Here is a 19,946-nt window from a genome sequence, read left to right as displayed (position 1 = left end):
TTCATATCTTACTTTGTGCTATTGACCATGTTTTGTTTGCATTTTTCTCCTTTTCAGTCTTTTCTTAGAAAGAGTTTCTTTATTGTACCATTTGGAAACTTTCAGTTCTGTTACAGGCTACTCTTAAATTTTTGGCTTGCATACTTCAGTAAAATCTTACAGTTAAATCAATGTCTCTATTCTCTCCCCAAATAGAAACCCACAGTTTGTCTTACACATTGCGGTGGATCAGTATTACAATTCCACCTTGTTTTGTCTGGTTTTTTTTTTTTTTTTCTTTTTTTTTGAGATGAAGTTTCGCTCTTGTTGCTCAGGGTGGAGTGCAGTGGGGCGGTCTCAGCTCACTTCAACGTCCGCCTTCCAGGTTCAAGTGATTCTCCTGCCTCAGCCTCGCAAGTAGCTGGAATCACAAGTGTGCGCCACCATGCCCAGCTAATTTTTGTGTTTTTAGTAGAGACTGGGTTTTACCACATTGGCCAGGCTGATCTCGAACTCCTGACCTCAGGTCATTCACCCACCTCGACCTCCCACAGTGCTGGGATTACAGGCGTGAGCCAGGCACCTGGCCTTCCACTTTGTTTTTATACCCTGGAATTAGTTGTTGCTATTCTTATTTGATGAAATCTGCTTATTTGAATTCACTCACTTGCTTGCCAACTTCTTTGCCTTCCCTTCTTTTATCATACTTCATCCTTTAGAGTTAAATTTCCTTCTTCCAGAGGTAGGCTTTAACACTGTTTTTTAGTGAGAGTCTACTAGTGCTAAACTCTTTCGTTTCTGTTTGTCATAAGCATTGAATAATTTAGCTGGATATAAAAGTCCAGTTGGCAGTTACTTTTTCTCAGCAATTAGATGATGTTATTGTGTTTCATTATCTTCTAGCTTTTGATATTATTGCATTTGAAAAGTCTTCTCAACTCTTAGAGTTAACGTTTTTTTCTCTTGGCTGCTTTATCTTCTCTTTACTCATGGTGCTCTCCAAATTTACTGTCATATGTTCCAGATTTAATTTATTTATATATATATATTTGCTATTTGTTCTTGAATATCAAATTTCATGTGTTTCGGGGCACCTAAGAAATTATCATCTAGTTGTCTCTTCAGATTTTAGCTTTTATTCTGTTCCATCCCTCCATTTGAAAATCCTAGAAGTCATATATTGGGCCTTCTTTCTACCTTCCTATTTCTTAAACTCTTCTATGTTTTCCAGTTCTTTATATGCTTTACTATGGGTAATTCCTTATCTCTGTTTTCAGTACACTAATCCGTCCGTCCGTCCATCCATCTGTCTTTCTCTGTTGCTCACGCTGGAGTGGGCTGGCATGGTGGTGGGCACCTGTAATCCCAGATACTCGGGAGGCTGAGGCAGGAGAATCGCTTGAACCCAGGAGGCGGAGGTTGCAGTGAGACGAGATTGTGCCACTGTACTCCAGCCTGGGCAACAGAGTTAGACTCCGTCTCGAAAAATTTTTAAAAAACTAATTAATTGGCTGGGCGCGGTGGCTCACGCCTGTAGTCCCAGCACTTTGGGAGGCCGAGGCGGGTGGATCACGAGGTCAGGAGCTCGAGACGATCCTGGCTAACATGGTTACACCCCGTCTCCACTAAAAATAAAAAAAAATTGGTGGGGCGTGGTGGCGGGCACCTGTAGTCCCAGCTACTGGGGAGGCTGAGGCGGGAGAATGGCGTGAACCCGGGAGGCAGAGCTTGCAGTGAGCCGAGATCGCGCCACTGCACTCCAGCCTGGGCGACAGAGCGAGTCTCCATCTCAAAAAAAAAAAAAAAAGAAAGAAAGAAAAAAAATTAATTAAAATAAATAAATAAATTTAAATTAGTGAAAATTAATGAACAAAATTTAAATTCAATTTCTGAGTTACTCTAGCCACATTTTCAGTGTTCAGTAACCACAAATGGTTAGTGACTGCTATAATTGGACAGCATACACGAAGAACATTTCCATCATTGCAGAAAGTCCTGTTGGACAGTGCTGCTCGAAACTCTTCCCTAGTGGTCTTATAGTATAGAGAGAATCGGCAAATGTTTAATTTCAAAAAATGGATCAAAGAACTTGCCCTAGTGCTGAGAGTCTAGGAGGCTCTCTTTAGCATCACACCATTCTGCATCATCTATGTTTAGGAAGAATTCAGAGAGGGTGTTGCATTCTTTTTTTTTTTTTTTTTTTTTTAGATGATTTATGGGATCATTGGTGATCCCAAGCTTACTTGTCTTGCCTGTAATTTGGTACCATGGGAAGAGGAGAAACCAGGTAAGCAGGAACCCCCAATGTTGAATAAGCTTTGAGGAAAATGGAGAAAAATTTCTAAATTGATTTTATGCAGCTGTGTTTAATCTGAGACTAGAGAGGATGGGTTTGTGGGGTGACTGGAGAAAAACAGCTTAAGTTCTTATGACTTGAAATTTGACTCAAGTTGGAAATTCCTTGTAATTAAGTCATCTTTTCTCTCCACCCCCTTAAATTGCCATCTCATTCTCCTTTGAGTTGCTATAGAACAGTTAAAGATTCTCAAGAAAAGATACCTTCCTACCCCACCCCCCACATTCACATACCCACACCTTCTTTACATAAAGCATTATTTTACAGTGACTGGACTCCAGATATACCAAGGTTAAGAAGGGCCGGATGCAGTGGCTCATGCCTATAACCCTAGCACTTTGGGAGGCCAAGGTGGGTAGATCATCTGAGGTCAGGAGTTCAAGACCAGCCTGACTGACATGGCCAAACCCCGTCTCTACTATACAAAAATTAGCTGGGTGTGGTGGCGGGCACCTATAATCCCAGCTACTCAGGAGGCTGAGGCAGGAGAATCTCTTGAACCCAGGAGGTGGAGATTGCAGTGACCTGAGATTGTGCCACTTCACTCCAGCCTGGGTGAAAGAGCGAAACTCTGTCAAAAAAAAAAAAAAAAAAAAAAAGATCACATTAGCCTGGGCCCCAACAGGCTATGTATGAGGGAAGAGTCACTGACCCCCAACCTTGTTCTTTGCCCATGGCTGACACTGTTATAATTTACCTCATTGTTTATTATGGAGCCCTTCAGGGACTCAGAATCCTTTTCTTTTTTTTTTTTTTTTTTTTTTTTTGAGACAGAGTCTCACTCTGTCACCCAGGCTGGAGTGCAGTGGTGTGATCTTGGCTCACTGCAGCCTCCATCTCCTGGGTTCACGTGATTCTCCTGACTCAGCCTCCCCAGTAGCTAGGACTACAGATGCGTGCCACCACACCTGGCTAATTTTTTATTTTTAGTAGAGATGGTGTTTCACCATGTTGGCCAGGCTGGTCTTGAACTCCTGACCTCAGGTGATCCACCAGCCTCGGCCTCCCAAAGTGCTGAGATTACAGGCGTGAGCCACCACACCCAGCCCAGAATCCTTCTTAATACAGTACTCCAAGTGCCCACAGTCCATACTAACTGCTGGAGTTCTTGGCTTAGGGAATTGAGGCTCGGAGTTTGCTATTAAGAGAGGGCATATTGTTGCTGATTGCAGAGTACTTGTTATGAGCCAAATGTGTTAGTTGAGAATGTTTTTTTAAAAAGACAATTGTGAGTGTTTATTACCTATGATATGAAATTAGGTGCCTAATAAAAGTTCAGTAAATATACACATGAAGAAGTACAGTTATCACAGGAGTAAAGATAAAGGTAGTTCATGTTGGAAAAGAGTTGGGTTACTTCTTTCTGGTGATTTTTGTAGAGTTGGCAGCAGTGGCTTGGGATTGACTTTCTGCAGGAAATTAATCTCAAACAAAAAAGATGGCTTGCAAGATGACAGGAAGAGGTTTAGAAAGAGGCAGCATTTGTAGAAGGAAGAGGAAGAAGTTACAAAAGACAAAAAGCCCTGGAGCAGGTGAGGGAGTTGGAAAGGCTGAACTCGCACGCACTGTGCAGAAACAGACCTTTGTGGTTTCCAAACCAGTATTTTCTGTCTTTTAAGCAAATCTGGAAACGAAAGTTCTTCCTACTTCTTTCGTGGTCACAAAAATAATCAGAATATTCACTGTAAAGATTCTAAACATTAATGTAGAAAGCGGAAGTTTACCCCATGATCCCTTTGGTGTGTATGTCTCCAGATTTTCGCCTCTAGATGAACGGGTGTGTGGAAAGCAGTGGAAAGCACGTTATGCTTGTTTCACAACTTCTGTTTCTTATTTAATGTCCTCTTCATTGTTTCATGTTGTTCCATGTACATGTGTGGATTTTATTATTTTATTTTATTTATTTATTTATTTTTGAGACAGAGTCACGCTCTGTCGCCCAGGCTGGAGTGCAGTGGTGACATCTCCACTCACTGCAAGCTCCGCCTCCTGGGTTTACGCCATTCTCCTGCCTCAGCCTCCTGAGTAGCTGGGACTACAGGCGCCCGCCACCGCACCCGGCTAATTTGTTTGTATTTTTAGTAGAGACAGGGTTTCACCGTGTTAGCCAGGATAGTCTCCAGATATCTCCTGACCTTGTGATCCACCCACCTCAGCCTCCCAAAGTGCTGGGATTACAGGTGTGAGCCACCGCGCCCAGCCTATTTTATTTTGTTTTTGTTTCTGTTGTAATTTCTGGAAACTTGTACCTGGAAGTGAAACCTATTCACAGCACACCTCTCTCTGACCTTCCCCCAAAAATTGTGCCCCCAAATGCTTATACCCGTTTAGCTCTTTGCTAGAGACCATATCTACCATTTGGCCAAAATTTCTCCATAAGTTGTTTTAAGACTACCACAGGAAAGATCATATAGCCCCTCCTGTAAACTTAGTGTGTTCTTAGGGACAAATTAAATTATAAGCCAGCCAAGAGCTCGGCACCCACTGCAGAGGACATTTCGTAAGAGGGGATTCGTAGGAGCCCCACTTTCTCTTTCCCAGCCCTCTGTTCTGAAGAGTCTGAATGTGTCTAACTTGTTCCAGAGTTCACTGTTTCTTTCCATTTTTCTTTCCGACGGGGTGATTGCTTCTGCCAATGGCTAGACTAGACTGTAAGAAATTTTTATCTTGGATCCACATCTGAGCAGCTCTGAAAGAAAACACCAGGCAGTGGGGGGATGGGGTGGGTGGGATTTCAAGTCAGGCCTGCAAGAGGCAGCTAGTCATGGGTCTGCACTCAGCCTGGTGCTTTTGCTTCCTTGGGATGCTGCCAACAGAAACGGTCAAATAGGCAGCATGCTGGTGAGGCCTATACATCTGTCTGGGATAGGATCCCACAGAGGGGTCTTGTGTGGGATTGGTCCAATAACCCCATGGTTTGAGTCAGGTGACAGGTCAGCAAGGACCCGAATTTTCCTCCCTCCTCCAGTGATCTGCAGAATAATCCAGTGACCAATAACTAAGCATCTTATTTGAGTTGTAAAAGAACTCTCATCTGTGTTTAAATAAACATTTAAAATATTCCTAAATAAGAAAAACATTCTAAGGTTATTTTGTTTTTGTTTTTTAAGCTGTTGCTAGTACATGTGACTGAGCAACTGTGTGGGCACGAGTAAAGGAACTGGCATAGAACCTGGAAACAGAGTTTAGAATGAAGTTGAACCCATTACCCAACAGCAAGGTCAGTGTTTATAGCGCTCCCCTGAGCTCAGAGTCCTTTTGGATGACATGTGTCATTTCCCCCATGCCTCTAGAAAGTGGAGAAACAGGAGCGGGTTAGGAAAAGTACTTGGAAAAATTCTGTAATGATTTGAGCCTTAGCCAGGCTTAATATTTCAGTGTTTGAACTCTTCCCTACTGAGACTCTTGCTTTCATGGCAGTTTTTGTTGGTTATGGCATTAAAAACAATATACAACAAAGTAGACTGTAACAGTAGTATGTAATAAGAATATTGCTGGCCAGACGCAGTGGCTCCTAGCACTTTGGGAGGTTGAGGCAGGTAGATCACTTGAGGCCAGGAGTTCGAGACCAGCCTGGCTGACGTGGTGAAACCCCGTCTCTACTAAAAATACAAATATTAGCCAGGTGTGGTGGAGTGTGCCTGTAATCCCAGCTACTCAGGAGGCTGAGGCACGAGAATCGCTTGAACCCGGAGGTGGCACTCCAGCCTGGGCAACAGAGCGAGACTGTCTCAAAAAAAAGAAAGAAAAAGAATATCACTAATAGCAGACATTTATTTCATCTTACTAAGTGCCTGGCACAGTTCTAAATGCTTAACATTCAATTATTGAATCCTCACTCCTTGAGGTGATTACTGTTAACATTCCTATTTCACAGATAAGGAAACTAAGACCCAGTGGTTAGGGAACTCAGCCAGTATTACATAACTAGAAAGTGGTGTGGTTCTAGCTATGTATAGTGGCTCATTCCTGTAATCCCAGAACTTTGGGAGGCTGAGGTGGGAGGATTGCATGAGCGCAAGAAGTCAAGGCTGCAATGAGCTGTGATCACACCACTGCACTCCAGCCTGGGCAACATAGCAAGACCCTGTCTCTTAAAAAAAAAAGAAAAAAAAGAAGTGCTATGGCTCTAATAATGGTATCTCTTGTTGTTATTAAATTGCAATCAGTTTGGCCATCAAAAATTGAATTGTGGGAATCCTTTTTAGCCCTATAGCTGGGCCTATGACATTCTTTGTAGTTTCGTAAAATGGTGGAGGAATAAAATACATTTTCTTACCATGTCAGCCGTAAGAGTTGCCCTCGTGTCTGCATTTATCTGCTGTTTATAATATCAGTCCTTTCAGCCATCTTTGACTCCAGCAGGAACTACAGCTCATTGATCCTGTTTTCTTCTCCCTTTCCCTCACACCCTCATGCCTGTACTTTTCTCCTTAAATAACTTAAATTCCATGGTCAGTCATCATAATCACTGCCTCATGTACTACACTTTTCAGTCCTCTTCCGCTCTTTTGCCTTGTCACACTTGCTTGGCTAAGTCACAACTCTGGTTAAATCCAAATCTCTGCCTACTTTGTGGGTGTGCTCCTGGGTTAGAAGAAACACTGAGCACGTTTGCTGGTTTCACTCTTAATTCATGATTACTAACCTTAAACAGGCCCCTAATGCTGTCTGGGAATCCTACTGTATTTCCATAGTTCCTTCATTCTCCAACCTCCTAGAGGACTCTTCCACACTTTCTCCTCTCTTTTCAAAACTCCCTTCTTAGCCTTTGTTGATGACCTTCCTAGTTCATTGAGAAAACAGTGACACTCTCCACCATATCCACCCATGTGCTTTTTTATCTGCCTTTTCCCCCTTTCCTGTAACTAGGTATAAGCTGTACATGCTCACTGCAAGGGCCAGTGCCTCCATTTGCAAGCAAAATTTCATTCCCACTTCCTGAGTCCATCCAGAGCACTGCTTCAACCTTCCTCTGCTCTCTGCTAAATATTACTGCTCTAGTGGTACATTCCTATCAGCATACTAACTAACTGCTGCTGTTGCTTCCATCTTGAAAACAGGAATAACAAATTAACTTACTGTGATTCTACTTCCCCTAGAGATACTAGCCTATTCTGGTTTTGTTTGTTTGTTTATTTGTTTGAGACAGAGTTTCACTGTTGTCGCCCAGGCTAGAGTGCAATGGCGCGATCTCGGCTCACTGCAACCTGTCTCCTGGGTTCAAGTGATTCTCCTGCCTCAGCCTCCCAAGTAGCTGGGATTACAACCATGTGCCATCACGCCTGGCTAATTTTTGGTATTTTCAGTAGAGATGGGGTTTCACAATGTTGGCCAGGCTAGTCTCGAACTTCTGACCTCAAGTGATCCACCGGCTTTGGGCTCCCAAAGTGCTAGGATTGTAGGCATGAGCCACCGTGCCCAGCCCCTGCTACTTCTTTTAACAGCAAAAGTTCTCAATAATTCTCTTTTCTTGGTTTTCTGATTTTTCTTCTTCCATCCTTCTTAAATCTATTCCACTCAGGTATTTGCCCTCATCACTCAATTGAAACCGCTCCTATCAAGGTCACTGAGGACCTTTGTATTACTAAATCCAGTAGCCTGTTGTCAGTTCTCAGTTTGGGAAAAATGGCTGCATTTTACCCAACTGGTCATTCCCTTCCCCTTGAAACACTGTCTTCACTGCTTCTAGAATACCATGCTCACTTAGTTTTCTTCCTACCTCTCTCATTGGTTTTATCTCCTTTCTCTCTATCTCAAATGTTGAAAGGCATGAAAACTTAGTCCTTGAACCAATGCTCATCTTTTTATATATCACAAACTTGGTGAAGTCATTAATATTAGTGGTTGTAAATACAGTGTGTATGCTACATGTCCAACTTGACTGCAATCATGACCTTTTTTTTTGTTGTTGGCTACATCTCCAGCTTGACTGCAATCTTAGCCTTTTTTTTTTTTTTTTTTTTTTTGTGAGAGACAGAGTCTTGGTGTGTTGCCCAGGCTGGAGTGCAATGGCGCAATCTCAGTTCACTGCAAGCTCTGCCTTCTGGGTTCACACCATTCTCTTGCCTCAGCCTCCTGAGTACCTGGGACGACAGGTGCCCACCACCACGCCCGGCTAATTTTTTTTGTATTTTTAATAGAGACAGTGTTTCACTGTGTTAGCCAGGATGGTCTCGATCTCCTGACCTTGTGATCCGCCTGCCTCGGCCTCCCAAAGTGTTGGGATTACAGGCATGAGCCACCATGCCTAGCTGACCTTTTTTTAAAAAACAGAACAAAAAAACTATTATTGGCTGGACACAGTGGCTCACGCTTATAATCCCAGCATTTTGGGAGGCTGAGGTGGGCAGATCACTTGAGGTCAGGAGTTCAAGACCAGCCTGGCCAACATGTTGAAACTCCATCTCTACAAAAAAATACAAAAATTAGTCGCGCATGGTGGCATGTGCCTGTAGCCCCAGCTGAGACTGAGGCTGAGCTTGGAGAATTGCTTGAACCTAGGAAGTGGAGGTTGCAGTGAGCCGAGATCGCGCCACTGCACTCCAGCCTAGGTAACAGAGCGAGACTCCATCTCAAAACAAACAAACAAAAAAAACTATTATTGAGACTGGGTGCAGGCCAATCACTTGAGGTCAGGAGTTCGAGACCAGCCTGGCCAACATTGTGAAACCCCATTTCTACTAAATCTACAAAAATTAGCCAGGTGAAGAAAAAAAATAAATTAGCCAGGTGTTGTGGTGAATACTTGTAATCCCAGCTACTCGGGAGGCCAAGGATCACTTGAACCCAGGAGGCAGAGGTCGCAGTGACCTGAGAGGGCACCACTGTATTCTAGCCTTGGTGACAGAGCAAGATGCTGTCTCAAAAAAAAAAAAAAAAAAAAAAAAAACTGTTACTGAAACATTCACATACAATACGATTCACCCATTCAAAGTAAACAGTTGAATGTTTTTTAGTTTATTCTGAGAATTGTATAACCATCACCACACTTACTGCACTCTTGACAGTACAGAAATAAACACATACACCTATGGTCAACTGATTTTCAACAAGGGTGTCAAGACCATTCAATAGAGAAAGAATAGTGTTTTCAATAAATGGTACTGGGAGAACTGAATATCCACATGGAAAAGAATATGATTTGGACCCCTACCTCACACCACATACACAAAAATTAATTCCAAATGGATCAAAGACCCAAATATAAGAACTAAAACTTTGATCTGCGGTAGCTGGGGAAAAAAAAAAAAGAAATATTTAAAGAAAAAGAGAAAAAACTATAAAACTCTTAGAAGGAAATATAGTTGGAAATCTTACTGACCTTGGATTGGGCAGTCGTTTCTTAAATATGACACCAATAGCACAAGCAACACAGAAGAAAAATAATTAATTTTAGAACCTTTTAAAATTATTCCAAAAAGTAACCCCATAACGATTAGTAGGAGCTCTATTTTCCTCCATCTTCCCCTACCCAAGACAACCACTAATCCACTTTCTGCCTATGTAAACTTGCCTATTCTGGACATTTTATATAAATGGAATAATATATAATGCATAGCTTTTAGCATCTGGTTTTTTTTTTTTTTTTTTTTTTTTTTGAGATGGAGTCTGGCTCTGTCGCCCAGGCTGGAGTGCAGTGGCCGGATCTCAGCTCACTGCAAGCTCTGCCTCCTGGGTTCACGCCATTCTCCTGCCTCAGCCTCCCGAGTAGCTGGGACTACAGGCGCCTGCCACCTCGCCCGGCTAAGTTTTTGTACTTTTAGTAGAGACGGGGTTTCACTGTGTTAGCCAGGATGGTCTCGATCTCCTGACCTTGTGATCCGCCCGTCTCGGCCTCCCAAAGTGCTGGGATTACAGGCTTGAGCCACCGCGCCCGGCCAGCATCTGGTTTCTTTAAGTTACCATGATGTTTTCAGGGTTCACTCATATTGTAGCATGCAGTACTTTATTCCTTTTTTTTTTCTTTTGAGACGGAGCCCTGCTCTGTCACCCAGGCTGGAGTGCAGTGGCACAATTTCGGCTCACTGCAACCTCCGCTTCCCAGGTTCAAGCAGTTCTTCCTCACCCTTCCAAGTAGCTGGGACTACAGGTGCATGCCACCACGCCCAGCTAATTTTTGTATTTTTAGTAGAGATAGGATTTCACCATGTTGGCCAGGCTGGTCTCGAACTCCTGACCTCATGATCTGCCTGCCTCGGCCTTCCAAAGTGCTGGGATTACAGGTGTGAGCCACTGCGCCTGACCGGTTTTTTTTTTTTTTTTTTTCTTTGAGACGGAGTCTCACTGTTGCCCAGGCTGGAGTGCACTGGCACTATCTTGGCTCTCTGCAATCTCCGCCTCCTGGGTTCAAGCCATTCTCCTGCCTCAGCCTCCCAAGTAGCTGGGATTACACACCCAGCTAATTTTTGTATTTTTAGTAGAAGCAGAGTTTCACCATGTTGGTCAGGATAGTCTCGATCTCCCGACCTCGTGACCTGCCTGCCTCAGCCTCCCAAAGCGCTGGGATTACAGGTGAGCCACCGTGCCCAGCCATATCCAAGTTTTTGTGTAGACATTTTCTTGTTTTACTTAAGAAAATTTTTTTTTTCTCTAAGATTTTTTATTTGTTTGTTTTGAGAAAGGGTCTCACTTTGTCCCCCAGGCTGGAGAGCAGTGGTGCTATCTTGGCTTACTGCAGCCTGACCTCCAAAGCTCAAGTGATCCTCCCACCTCAGCCTCCCAAGTAACTGGGACTACATGTGCGTGCCACCATGCCTGGCTAATTTTTTGTATTTTCCATAGAGACAGGGTTTTTCCATGTTGCACAGGCTGTTCTCGAACTCCTGACCTCAAGCATTCTCCCCATCTTGGCCTCTGAAAGTGTTGGGATTACAGACATGAGCCACTGCACCCAGCTGTATATACCTACAAGTTGAATTGCTTGGTCGATTTTACTGGGTCGGGTCCATTCTACCGGATCTACCCAGTAGAATTGCTGGGTAACTTTAATTGGATCTTTTTGAGGAATTGCCAGACTATTTCCCAAAGCAGTGGCACCATTTTACATTCCCACCAACAGTATATAAGGATTCTGATTCTCCACATATTTTCCAACACTTATTATTACCTGTCTTATTTGATAGTAGCCATCTTAGTGATTCTCAAGTGGTATCTCGTTACAGTTTTGATTTGCAAAGGATGTTGGGCATCTTTTATGTGTGTGTGTGTGTGTGTGTGTGTGTGTGTGTGTTGTTTGTTTGTTTGAGATGGAGTCTTGCTTGTTGCCCAGTCTGGAGTGCAGGGATACGATCTCGACTTACTATACCCTCCGTCTCCTGGGTTCAAGCAATTCTCCTGCCTTAGCCTCCCAAGTAGCTGGGATTATGGGCGCCCGCCATCATGCCTGGCTAAGTTTTGTATTTTTGTAGAGTTGGGGTTTCACCATGTTGGGCAGGCTGGTCTTGAACTCCTGACCTCAGGTGATCTGCCCACCTCAGCCGCCCAAAGTGCTGGGATTAGAGGCATGAGCCGCCGCACCTGGCTTTTTCTTGCGTTTATTGGCTCTTCATATATAGTCCTTGGAGAAATGTCTATGCAAGTCCTTTGTCAATTTTTTTGTTTTTTTAAACAGAGTCTTGTTCTGTCACCCAGGTGAAGTGCAGTGGCATGCTTATAGCTCACTACAGCCTTGAACACCTTGGCTCAAGTGATCCTCCTGCCTCAGCCTCCTGAGTAACTGGGACTGCAAGCATACACCACCATGCCCAGCTAATTTTTAATTTTTGTAAAGGCAGGGTCTTGCTGTGTTGCCCAGGCTGGTCTGGGTCTCAAGTGATCCTCCTGACTTGGCCTCCCAAAGTGCTGGTATTATAGGCGTGAGCTACTGCACCTTGTCCTTTTAAATTTTTTTTTTTTTTTTTTTTTTTGAGACGGAGTCTCGCTCTATCACCCAGGCTGGAGTGCAGTGGCCGGATCTCAACTCACTGCAAGCTCCGCCTCCCGGGTTCACGCCATTCTCCTGCCTCAGCCTCCCGAGTAGCTGGGACTACAGGCGCCTGCCACCTCGCCCGGCTAAGTTTTTGTATTTTTAGTAGAGACGGGGTTTCACTGTGTTAGCCAGGATGGTCTCGATCTCCTGACCTCGTGATCCGCCCGTCTCGGCCTCCCAAAGTGCTGGGATTACAGGCTTGAGCCACCGCGCCCGGCCCTTTTAAATTTTTTAGTTGAATTGTTTGTCTTTTGGTTGTTGAGTTAAGACATTTTTATACATTTTAGATATACTAATTCCTTATCAGAACATGATTTGCAAACTTTTTCTCCCATTCTGTAAGTTGTCTTATTATGTTCTTGATAGTATCCTTTGCAGCACAGAAGTCTTTAATTTTTTTGTGTTATTTGTTTGTTTGTTTTTCGAGACAGAGTTTCACTCTTGTTGCCCAGGCTGGAGTGCAATGGCGTGGATCTCAGCTCACACTGCAACCTCCACCTCCCGGTTCAGGGCGCATTCTCCTGTCTCAGCCTCCCGGTAGTTAGACTCAGCGCCAAGGCCACAATGCCCAGCTAATTTTTTGTATTTTTGTGTAGAGACAGTTTCACCATGTTACCAGGGTGGCTGACTCAGGATCCCCGGGCCGCCTCCCAGCAGATTTATGATGGTCACTGCTCGCCCCAAAAGTCTTTTTTTTTTTTTTTTTTTTTTTTTTTTTTGAGACGAAGTCTCACAGCTCTGTGGTTGAGAGTGTGGCTTAATTCGCTCACCAAGCTCCTCACTTCCTCCTGGTTCACTTATTCTGCCTCACAGCCTCCGCCGAGTAGCTGGGACTACAGGCTCGGCCACCTCGGCCTCTCTGCTGTTTTTTGTATTTTTAGTAGAGACGGGTTTCACCATGTTAGCCAGGATGGTCTCGATCTCCTGACTGCAGATCCACCCTGGGCCTCTGCCTCCCAAGTGCTGGGATTACAGGTTTGAGCCACTGCTACTTCCGGCCAAGTCTTTAATTTTGTTGAAAGCTAATATGATATCTGTTTTAAGTCTCTTGTTGCTTTTGCTTTTGGTGTCGTATTTAAGAATTTGTTGTTTAATGCAAGGTCAAGAAGATTTCCACCTATGTTTCCTTCTAAGAGTTTTATACTTTCAGTTCTTATATTTAGGTCTTTGATCCATTTGGAATTAACTTTTGTATGTGGTATGAGGTTGGGGGTCCAAGCCACATTCTTTTGCATGTAGATAATTCAGTTGTCCCAGTAGCATTTATTGAAAACAGTGTTCATTCTCCTTTGAATGGCCTTGACACCCTTGTTGAAAATCAGTTGACTATAGATGTATGTGATTATTTCCTTACTCTCAATTTCTTTTAATATTGCACTAGTCTATATGTTTATCTTATGCCAATTCTACACTATGTGGATAACCATAGCATTGTAGTAAATATCAAAACCAGGAAGTATGCGTCTTTTATCTTTGATTTTCTTTTTGGAGATTGTTTGGCTATTTCGGATCCCTTGCAGTTGCATATGAATTTTGGAACGGGATCAGCTTATATCTATCTATCTCTGAAAAAGACAATTGGGATTTTGATGGGGATTGTGTTGAGTCTCTAGATCAATTAGGAGAGTATTGCCATCTTAACAGTATTAAAATGGGATGCCATGAACATGGAAGTCTTCTATGTGTGTGTGTGTGTGTTTGTTTAGAGCCAGGGTCTCGCTCTGTTACCCAGGCTAGAGTGCAATGGCTGGATCTCAGCTCATTGCAAACTGCCTCCCAGACTGAAGCAATCCTCCTGCCTCAGCCACCCAAGCATCTGTAACTATAGGCGTTGGCCACCGTGCCCAGCTAATTTTTGTAATTTTTGTAGGGAGGGGGTATTCGCCACGTTGCCCAGGCTGGTCAACTCCTGGGCTCAAGCGATCTGCCTGCCTCAGCGCCCCAAAGTGTTGACATTACAGGTGTGAGCCACTGCGCCCAGCTGCTTCCGTTTATTAGGTGTTCTTCTTTCTTTTTTTTTTTTTTTTGAGATGGAGTCTCGTCCTGTCACCCAGGCTGGAGTGCGGTGGCGTGATCTTAGCTCACTGCAACCTCTGCCTCCTGGGTTCAATCAGTTATCCTGCCTAAGCCTCTGAAGTAGCTGGGGTTACACCATACCCGGCTAATTTTTTTGTATTTTTATTTTTTTTTTATTTTTTATTTTTTTTTTTTTTGAGACGGAGTCTCACTGTGTCTCCCAGGCTGGAGTGCAGTGGCGCGATCTCGGCTCACTGCAAGCTCCGCCCCCCGGGTTCACGCCATTCTCCCGCCTCAGCCTCCCAAGTAGCTGTATTTTTAGTAGAAACGGGGTTTCACTTGTTGGCCAGGCTGGTTTCAAAGTCCTGACGTCAAATGATCCGCCCAACTCGGCCTCCCAAAGTGCTAGGATTACAGGTGTGCGACTTATTGATTTTCTTTAATTTTTTCAGTGATATTTTGTAGTTTTCAGTGCTACAAGTCTTGCACTTCCTTGTAAAGTTCATTATTCCCCCGGTTGTTCCAGTGTCACATATTGAAAAGACTGTCCTTTCCTCCACTGAATTACCATGGAAGCTTTAAGGGTACTATTGGCAATACATGTAGAATCTATTTCTGGACTTTATTCTGTTTTTCTTTCTTGTCTGTCCTTATGCCAATACCATGTTCCTTTGATTACTGTGGTGTTATAATAAGTCTTGAAGTCAAATATTATTTGATTTCTTTATTCTTTTTTTAAATTCTTAATTATTTAGCATATTCTCAGGCTTTCAAATTTCCATATAAAATTTAGAATCACCTTGTCTATTTCTACCAAAAAAAAAAAAAAGGAATGCTTGCAGGAATTTTGATTGGGATTGTGTTGAATTTAAGGATAAAATTGAGGAAAGTTAACATCTTAACAATATTGCAACTTTCAATTCATGACCATGGTATTTCTCTAGCTTCATTTTTAAGTACTCTTTAATTTTTCTCATCATTGTTTTATAGTTTTTTTTTTTTTTATTTTTTGAGACAGGGTCTCGCTCTCCGTCTCAAAAAAAAAAAAAGTATATAATTTGATTTTTCTCTTTTTTCAGACATCTTACTCTGTCACCCAAATGCAGTGATCGTGCAGTGATGTGATCTTGTTACCACCCGCAAATCTGAATGGCTCTGCAGCAACCTCAATTCTTGCTCCTCAGAAGAAAGAATTCAACTGAGGAGCACAGGCAGAAGTAGAGACTGAAGCAAATTTTAGAGCAGGAGTGAACGTTTATTAAAAAACTTTAAAGCAGGAAAGAAAGGAAGTAAAGTACACTTGGAAGAGGGCCACGTGGGCGACTTGAGAGATCAGATGCATAGTTTGACCCTTTGACTTGGGGTTTTATATGTTGGCATGCTTTCAGGGTCTTGTGTTACTTCTCCCTTGATTCTTCTCTTGGGGTTGGCTGTCCGCATGTGCAGTGGCCACCAACACTTGGGAGGGGCCGCATGCACAGTGTGCTTCCTGAAATTGTGCATGTGCCCACTTGAGGCATTCCCTTGGGTTAAGAAAAGTTTTTTATTTTTTTGGCTGGGCGCAGTGGCTCATGCCTGTAATCCCAACACCTTGGAAGGCTGAGGCAGGCAGATCACTTGAGGTCAGGAGTTCAAGACCAGCCTGGTTAACATGGCAAAACCCCATCTCCACTAAAAATACAAAAATTAGCCTGGCATGCTAGTGGGCACCTGTAATCCCAGCTACTCGGGAGGCTGAGGCAGGAGAATCGCTTGCTCCTGGGAGGTGGAGGTTGCAGTGAGCCGAGATCACTCCATTGCACTCCGGCCTGGACAACAGAGGGAGACCTCATCTCAAAACAAAAAAGTTTTAATTTTTTAATTAAATGTATTTTATTTTCTAAAATATGGAACACTTCATGAATTTGCATGTCATCCTTGTGCAGGGACTATGCTAAACTTCTCTGTACGTTCCAATTTTTTTAGTATATGTGCTGCCGAAGCGAGCACAATAAAAGTTTATAATCCATTTTGTCTCTACTTACAGGTTTATTAGCTTTGCCTCTGGCTTAAAAAAAATAGTAGTTGCTCTAGGTTTTATAGTGTGTGTCTTTTAACTTATTATCACAGTCTGCCTTCAGTTAGTGTTATACCACTTCATGTATAGTGTAAGAACCTTGCAACAATATTCTTTTTTTTTTTTTTTTTTTTTTTTGAGACGGAGTCTCGCTCTGTCGCCCAGGCTGGAGTGCAGTGGCCGGATCTCAGCTCACTGCAAGCTCCGCCTCCCGGGTTCACGCCATTCTTCTGCCTCAGCCTCCCGAGTAGCTGGGACTACAGGCGCCCGCCACCTTGCCCGGCTAGTTTTTTGTATTTTTTAGTAGAGACGGGGTTTCACCGGGTTAGCCAGGATGGTCTCGATCTCCTGACCTTGTGATCCGCCCGTCTCGGCCTCCCAAAGTGCTGGGATTACAGGCTTGAGCCACCGCGCCCGGCAACAATATTCTTACATTTACTTCCTCCTAACCTCTGGGACATTGCTGTCATATATTTTATACACCCACACAGGCATGTGCATGCTCAACCTCAGAATACATTTTTTCTTTTGGCAGGTGGGCTTGGTTTTTGTTTTTGCTTTTGCTTTAAACAGTTATCTTTAAAAAAATTTAAATTTAAGAAAAAGTCTTTTATTATTTACCCAGGTGAATTTGGCTTTAAATGGGTTCAGAAGTACACATTCAGCAGATCTCTAAGTCCACTACCATCGCCTCAAATTCTATCACTGTATCTGAGAGGAAGGTGAATGAGTAGCCCCTAAATAATAAAATCTAGAATTCACAGTTCATATAGCAGACGTCGTAAGATCTTGAGCTATGTGAAGCTGACACCTGAAAAGTACATACAGTCTCATTTTTCTGGTTCTGTGGTTCAAGTGGCTAAATAGTGAGGGAAATTATAGTGTACAGAGACAGGTAAAGGTTGGGCTATAATAGGCCATTTAGGCCTGTTATCAGTTTAATGCCAGTTAGATTGGCAGATTCCACTTACTACCTTATATAAGAATTGAGAAGGATCATACTGGGAGTCTTCAGTCTCCTTCTTAATCCTAGGAGAACTAAGCTTCTCTTTCCCAAGTGGTGGTAGATTCAAGGCTCTGTTAATTACAATCATTAAAGTGTTCACTAGCCAGCTCTCAGGAGTTGAGATCATTCAGACTTGCTTAGCTGCCTTGGGCTCAGAGCTCACCTCCACAATTCTCCTTTTAAGGATCCATCTCTACACAAGCCCGCCCTGTTCTCCAGCATTTATGTTATCTGCTCTTTCATCCAAAGAACTTTAGACAACCTGTCTAAATGTAGAAGCAACTTCATTCATTTTCTTTCTCAGCTGTTCAAATTTTAAATGTTTAAAAGGGATACTAATACCTGTGTGATAACTGGGTAAAGATTTGTCCAGATTACACCTGGATGGTATATGTTTGTATATATGTATGTATACATACATATGTTTAATTCCCTTGGCCACTCTGAACTGAGCCATGTGTGATTCCATTTCTTAATTGTGTTTGCTTAGAGTATATTCAAGAAGATGCTTGGACTATGCAGCCCTTTTATAGGTCCAGTTGTGTTGATTTGGGAGAGAAGAGAGAAAGTAAGCGTGAACTTGACAGTTCTTGTGTGCCTGTTCTGTGCCAGGCACTGGGCTAGTACTTTACACATGCTCTTATTTTTTCCCTCACAGCAATCCCAAGAGGTGGAAAGAAACTATTTCCATGTTACAGATGGGAATTGACAGAGCTCGAATTTGAATCTGTCGATTCCAGCATCATCTTTTGAAGCTTTCATAATGAGCAGAATGGATGATACTGTTGAGATCTGTATCCAGCCAGGATCTTTTCTTCCTCCTGTTTCAGCATACTCTTAAGATTGGAACACATCGGTAGATAGGTGTGCAATGCCAGTCCTGTGCCTCATTTGTTTCGTTAAACAAGGCAGCCTGGAAATACTCAGTTTTAATGTCACTTGGTCTTCACTTTTCTTTTCTTTTCTTTTTTTTTTTGAGGCAGTCTCCCTCTTTCACCCAGGTTGGAGGACAGTGGCATGATCTAGTGTCTGCCTCCTGGGTTCAAGCGATTCTTGTGCCTCAGCCTCCCAAGTAGCTGGGATTACAAGCGTGCACCACCACGCCTGGTTAATTTTTTGTATTTTTAGTATAGACAGGGTTTCACCATGTTGGCCAGGCTGGTCTGGAACTCCTGACCTCAGGTGATCCACCACCTCGGCCTCCCAAAGTGCTGCAATTACAGGCATGAGCCACTACTTCTGGCCCACTCTTCTTGTTTGTGGGTAAATATCCTGTACCCCAGACCTTCTCTTCAATTCACCTTTTCTTCCATCTCCTTTAAAATTGTAAAAAATGGTTTCTGGAACCCAAATCTATGAATAGAATGTGCTTAGAGGAAGAAGAGTACTGAGCTGAAAACATCTCACTAACCACTGATTTTAGTTACCATGGCCTCTTTTTTTTGAGATGGAGTCTTGTTCTGTCGCCTAGGCTGGAGTGCAGTGGTGCAGTCTAGGCTCATTGCAAGCTCCACCTCCTGGGTTCATGCCATTCTCCTGCCTCAGCTTCCCGAGTAGCTGGGACTACGGGCGCCTGCCACCACGCCCGGCTATTTTTTTGTATTTTTAGTAGAGACAGGGTTTCACCATGTTAGCCAGGATAGTCTCAATCTCCTGACCTCGTGATCCACCCGCCTCGGCCTCCCAAAGTGCTGGGATTACAGGCGTGAGCCACCGCACCCAGCCTAGCATGGCCTTTAGAAAGGAGTTAAAGCACTCATATAACCTGCTTTCCTAATACAAAATTTGGGAAGCAACAAAACCTTTTGCTGACAAATGTGGAAAAGTCTATGATAAGGAAGTGGATTTGATCTTGCTTGTGAACACTTATTTTCTTCCTTCTGGTAGCTAGATTTCAAGCTTTTCTCACTCTTGAGGTGTAGTGACCAAGTTCATATATGTTGGCCATGATCTGTATATCATTTACCTAGAATAATGTTCTAGAGCAGACTTGAAGCCTATTTTTGTTGTCTGTTGTTAGGCAACAAAACCTACCTCAAAACTTAATGGCTTAAAACAACGTCTATTTTATATTTGATCATAATTCTCTGACTTGGGAATTCAGGCAGGGCTCAGCTGGATGGTTCTTCTCTATGTGACTAACAGTTGGGGTATCTCATGACATGTAGTCAAATAGAGACTGGAATGGCTAAGATGGCTTCATTCACACATCTGGCAAGTTGGTGGGCATGACGAGGAGGCAAAACCTTCTCTGTCTTGCTGTGGCTGTCTCTCTAGTTGTGACTGTCTCTCTAGTTGTGACTAGCTTGGGTTTTGTTGTTTGGCAGCTAAATTCCAAAAGTGAGCATACCAGGCAGCAGAGGCAGAAGCTATAATTCTCCTGGGGCCTACTAGCCTTGGAAGTTACATGGTGTGGCTTTCTGCATGTTCTGTTTGTCAAAACAAGAATTTGGTTTGGCACTGTGACAAGGGGAAGGGCAGGAGAGGGGACATTGCAGAAGAGCTGATGAGATGGACACCATTGTTGCAACTATCTTTAGAAACATAATTTACCACAGAACAC

The 19,946-nt window shown here is 43.2% G+C and overlaps 1 protein-coding gene and 1 non-coding gene across 4 annotated transcripts in view; one reads left to right on the top strand and one right to left on the bottom strand.

The window, feature by feature from the left end:
• The window catches only part of ZNRF1 (zinc and ring finger 1), a 116,017-nt gene that overhangs the window by 22,394 nt on the left and 73,677 nt on the right, over positions 1-19,946 (top strand). The gene's annotated exons all lie outside the window — the stretch shown is intronic.
• LOC116271417 lies at positions 16,202-16,310 on the bottom strand. Its single transcript, XR_004179971.1, has one exon. It is a non-coding gene; the product is annotated as a U6 spliceosomal RNA (small nuclear RNA).

Source organism: Papio anubis, chromosome 18, assembly GCF_008728515.1.
Source record: "Papio anubis isolate 15944 chromosome 18, Panubis1.0, whole genome shotgun sequence".
NCBI lineage: Eukaryota > Metazoa > Chordata > Mammalia > Primates > Cercopithecidae > Papio > Papio anubis.
Note: the sequence above shows the minus strand (reverse complement) of the source record. Positions and strands in the feature narration are given on the sequence as shown.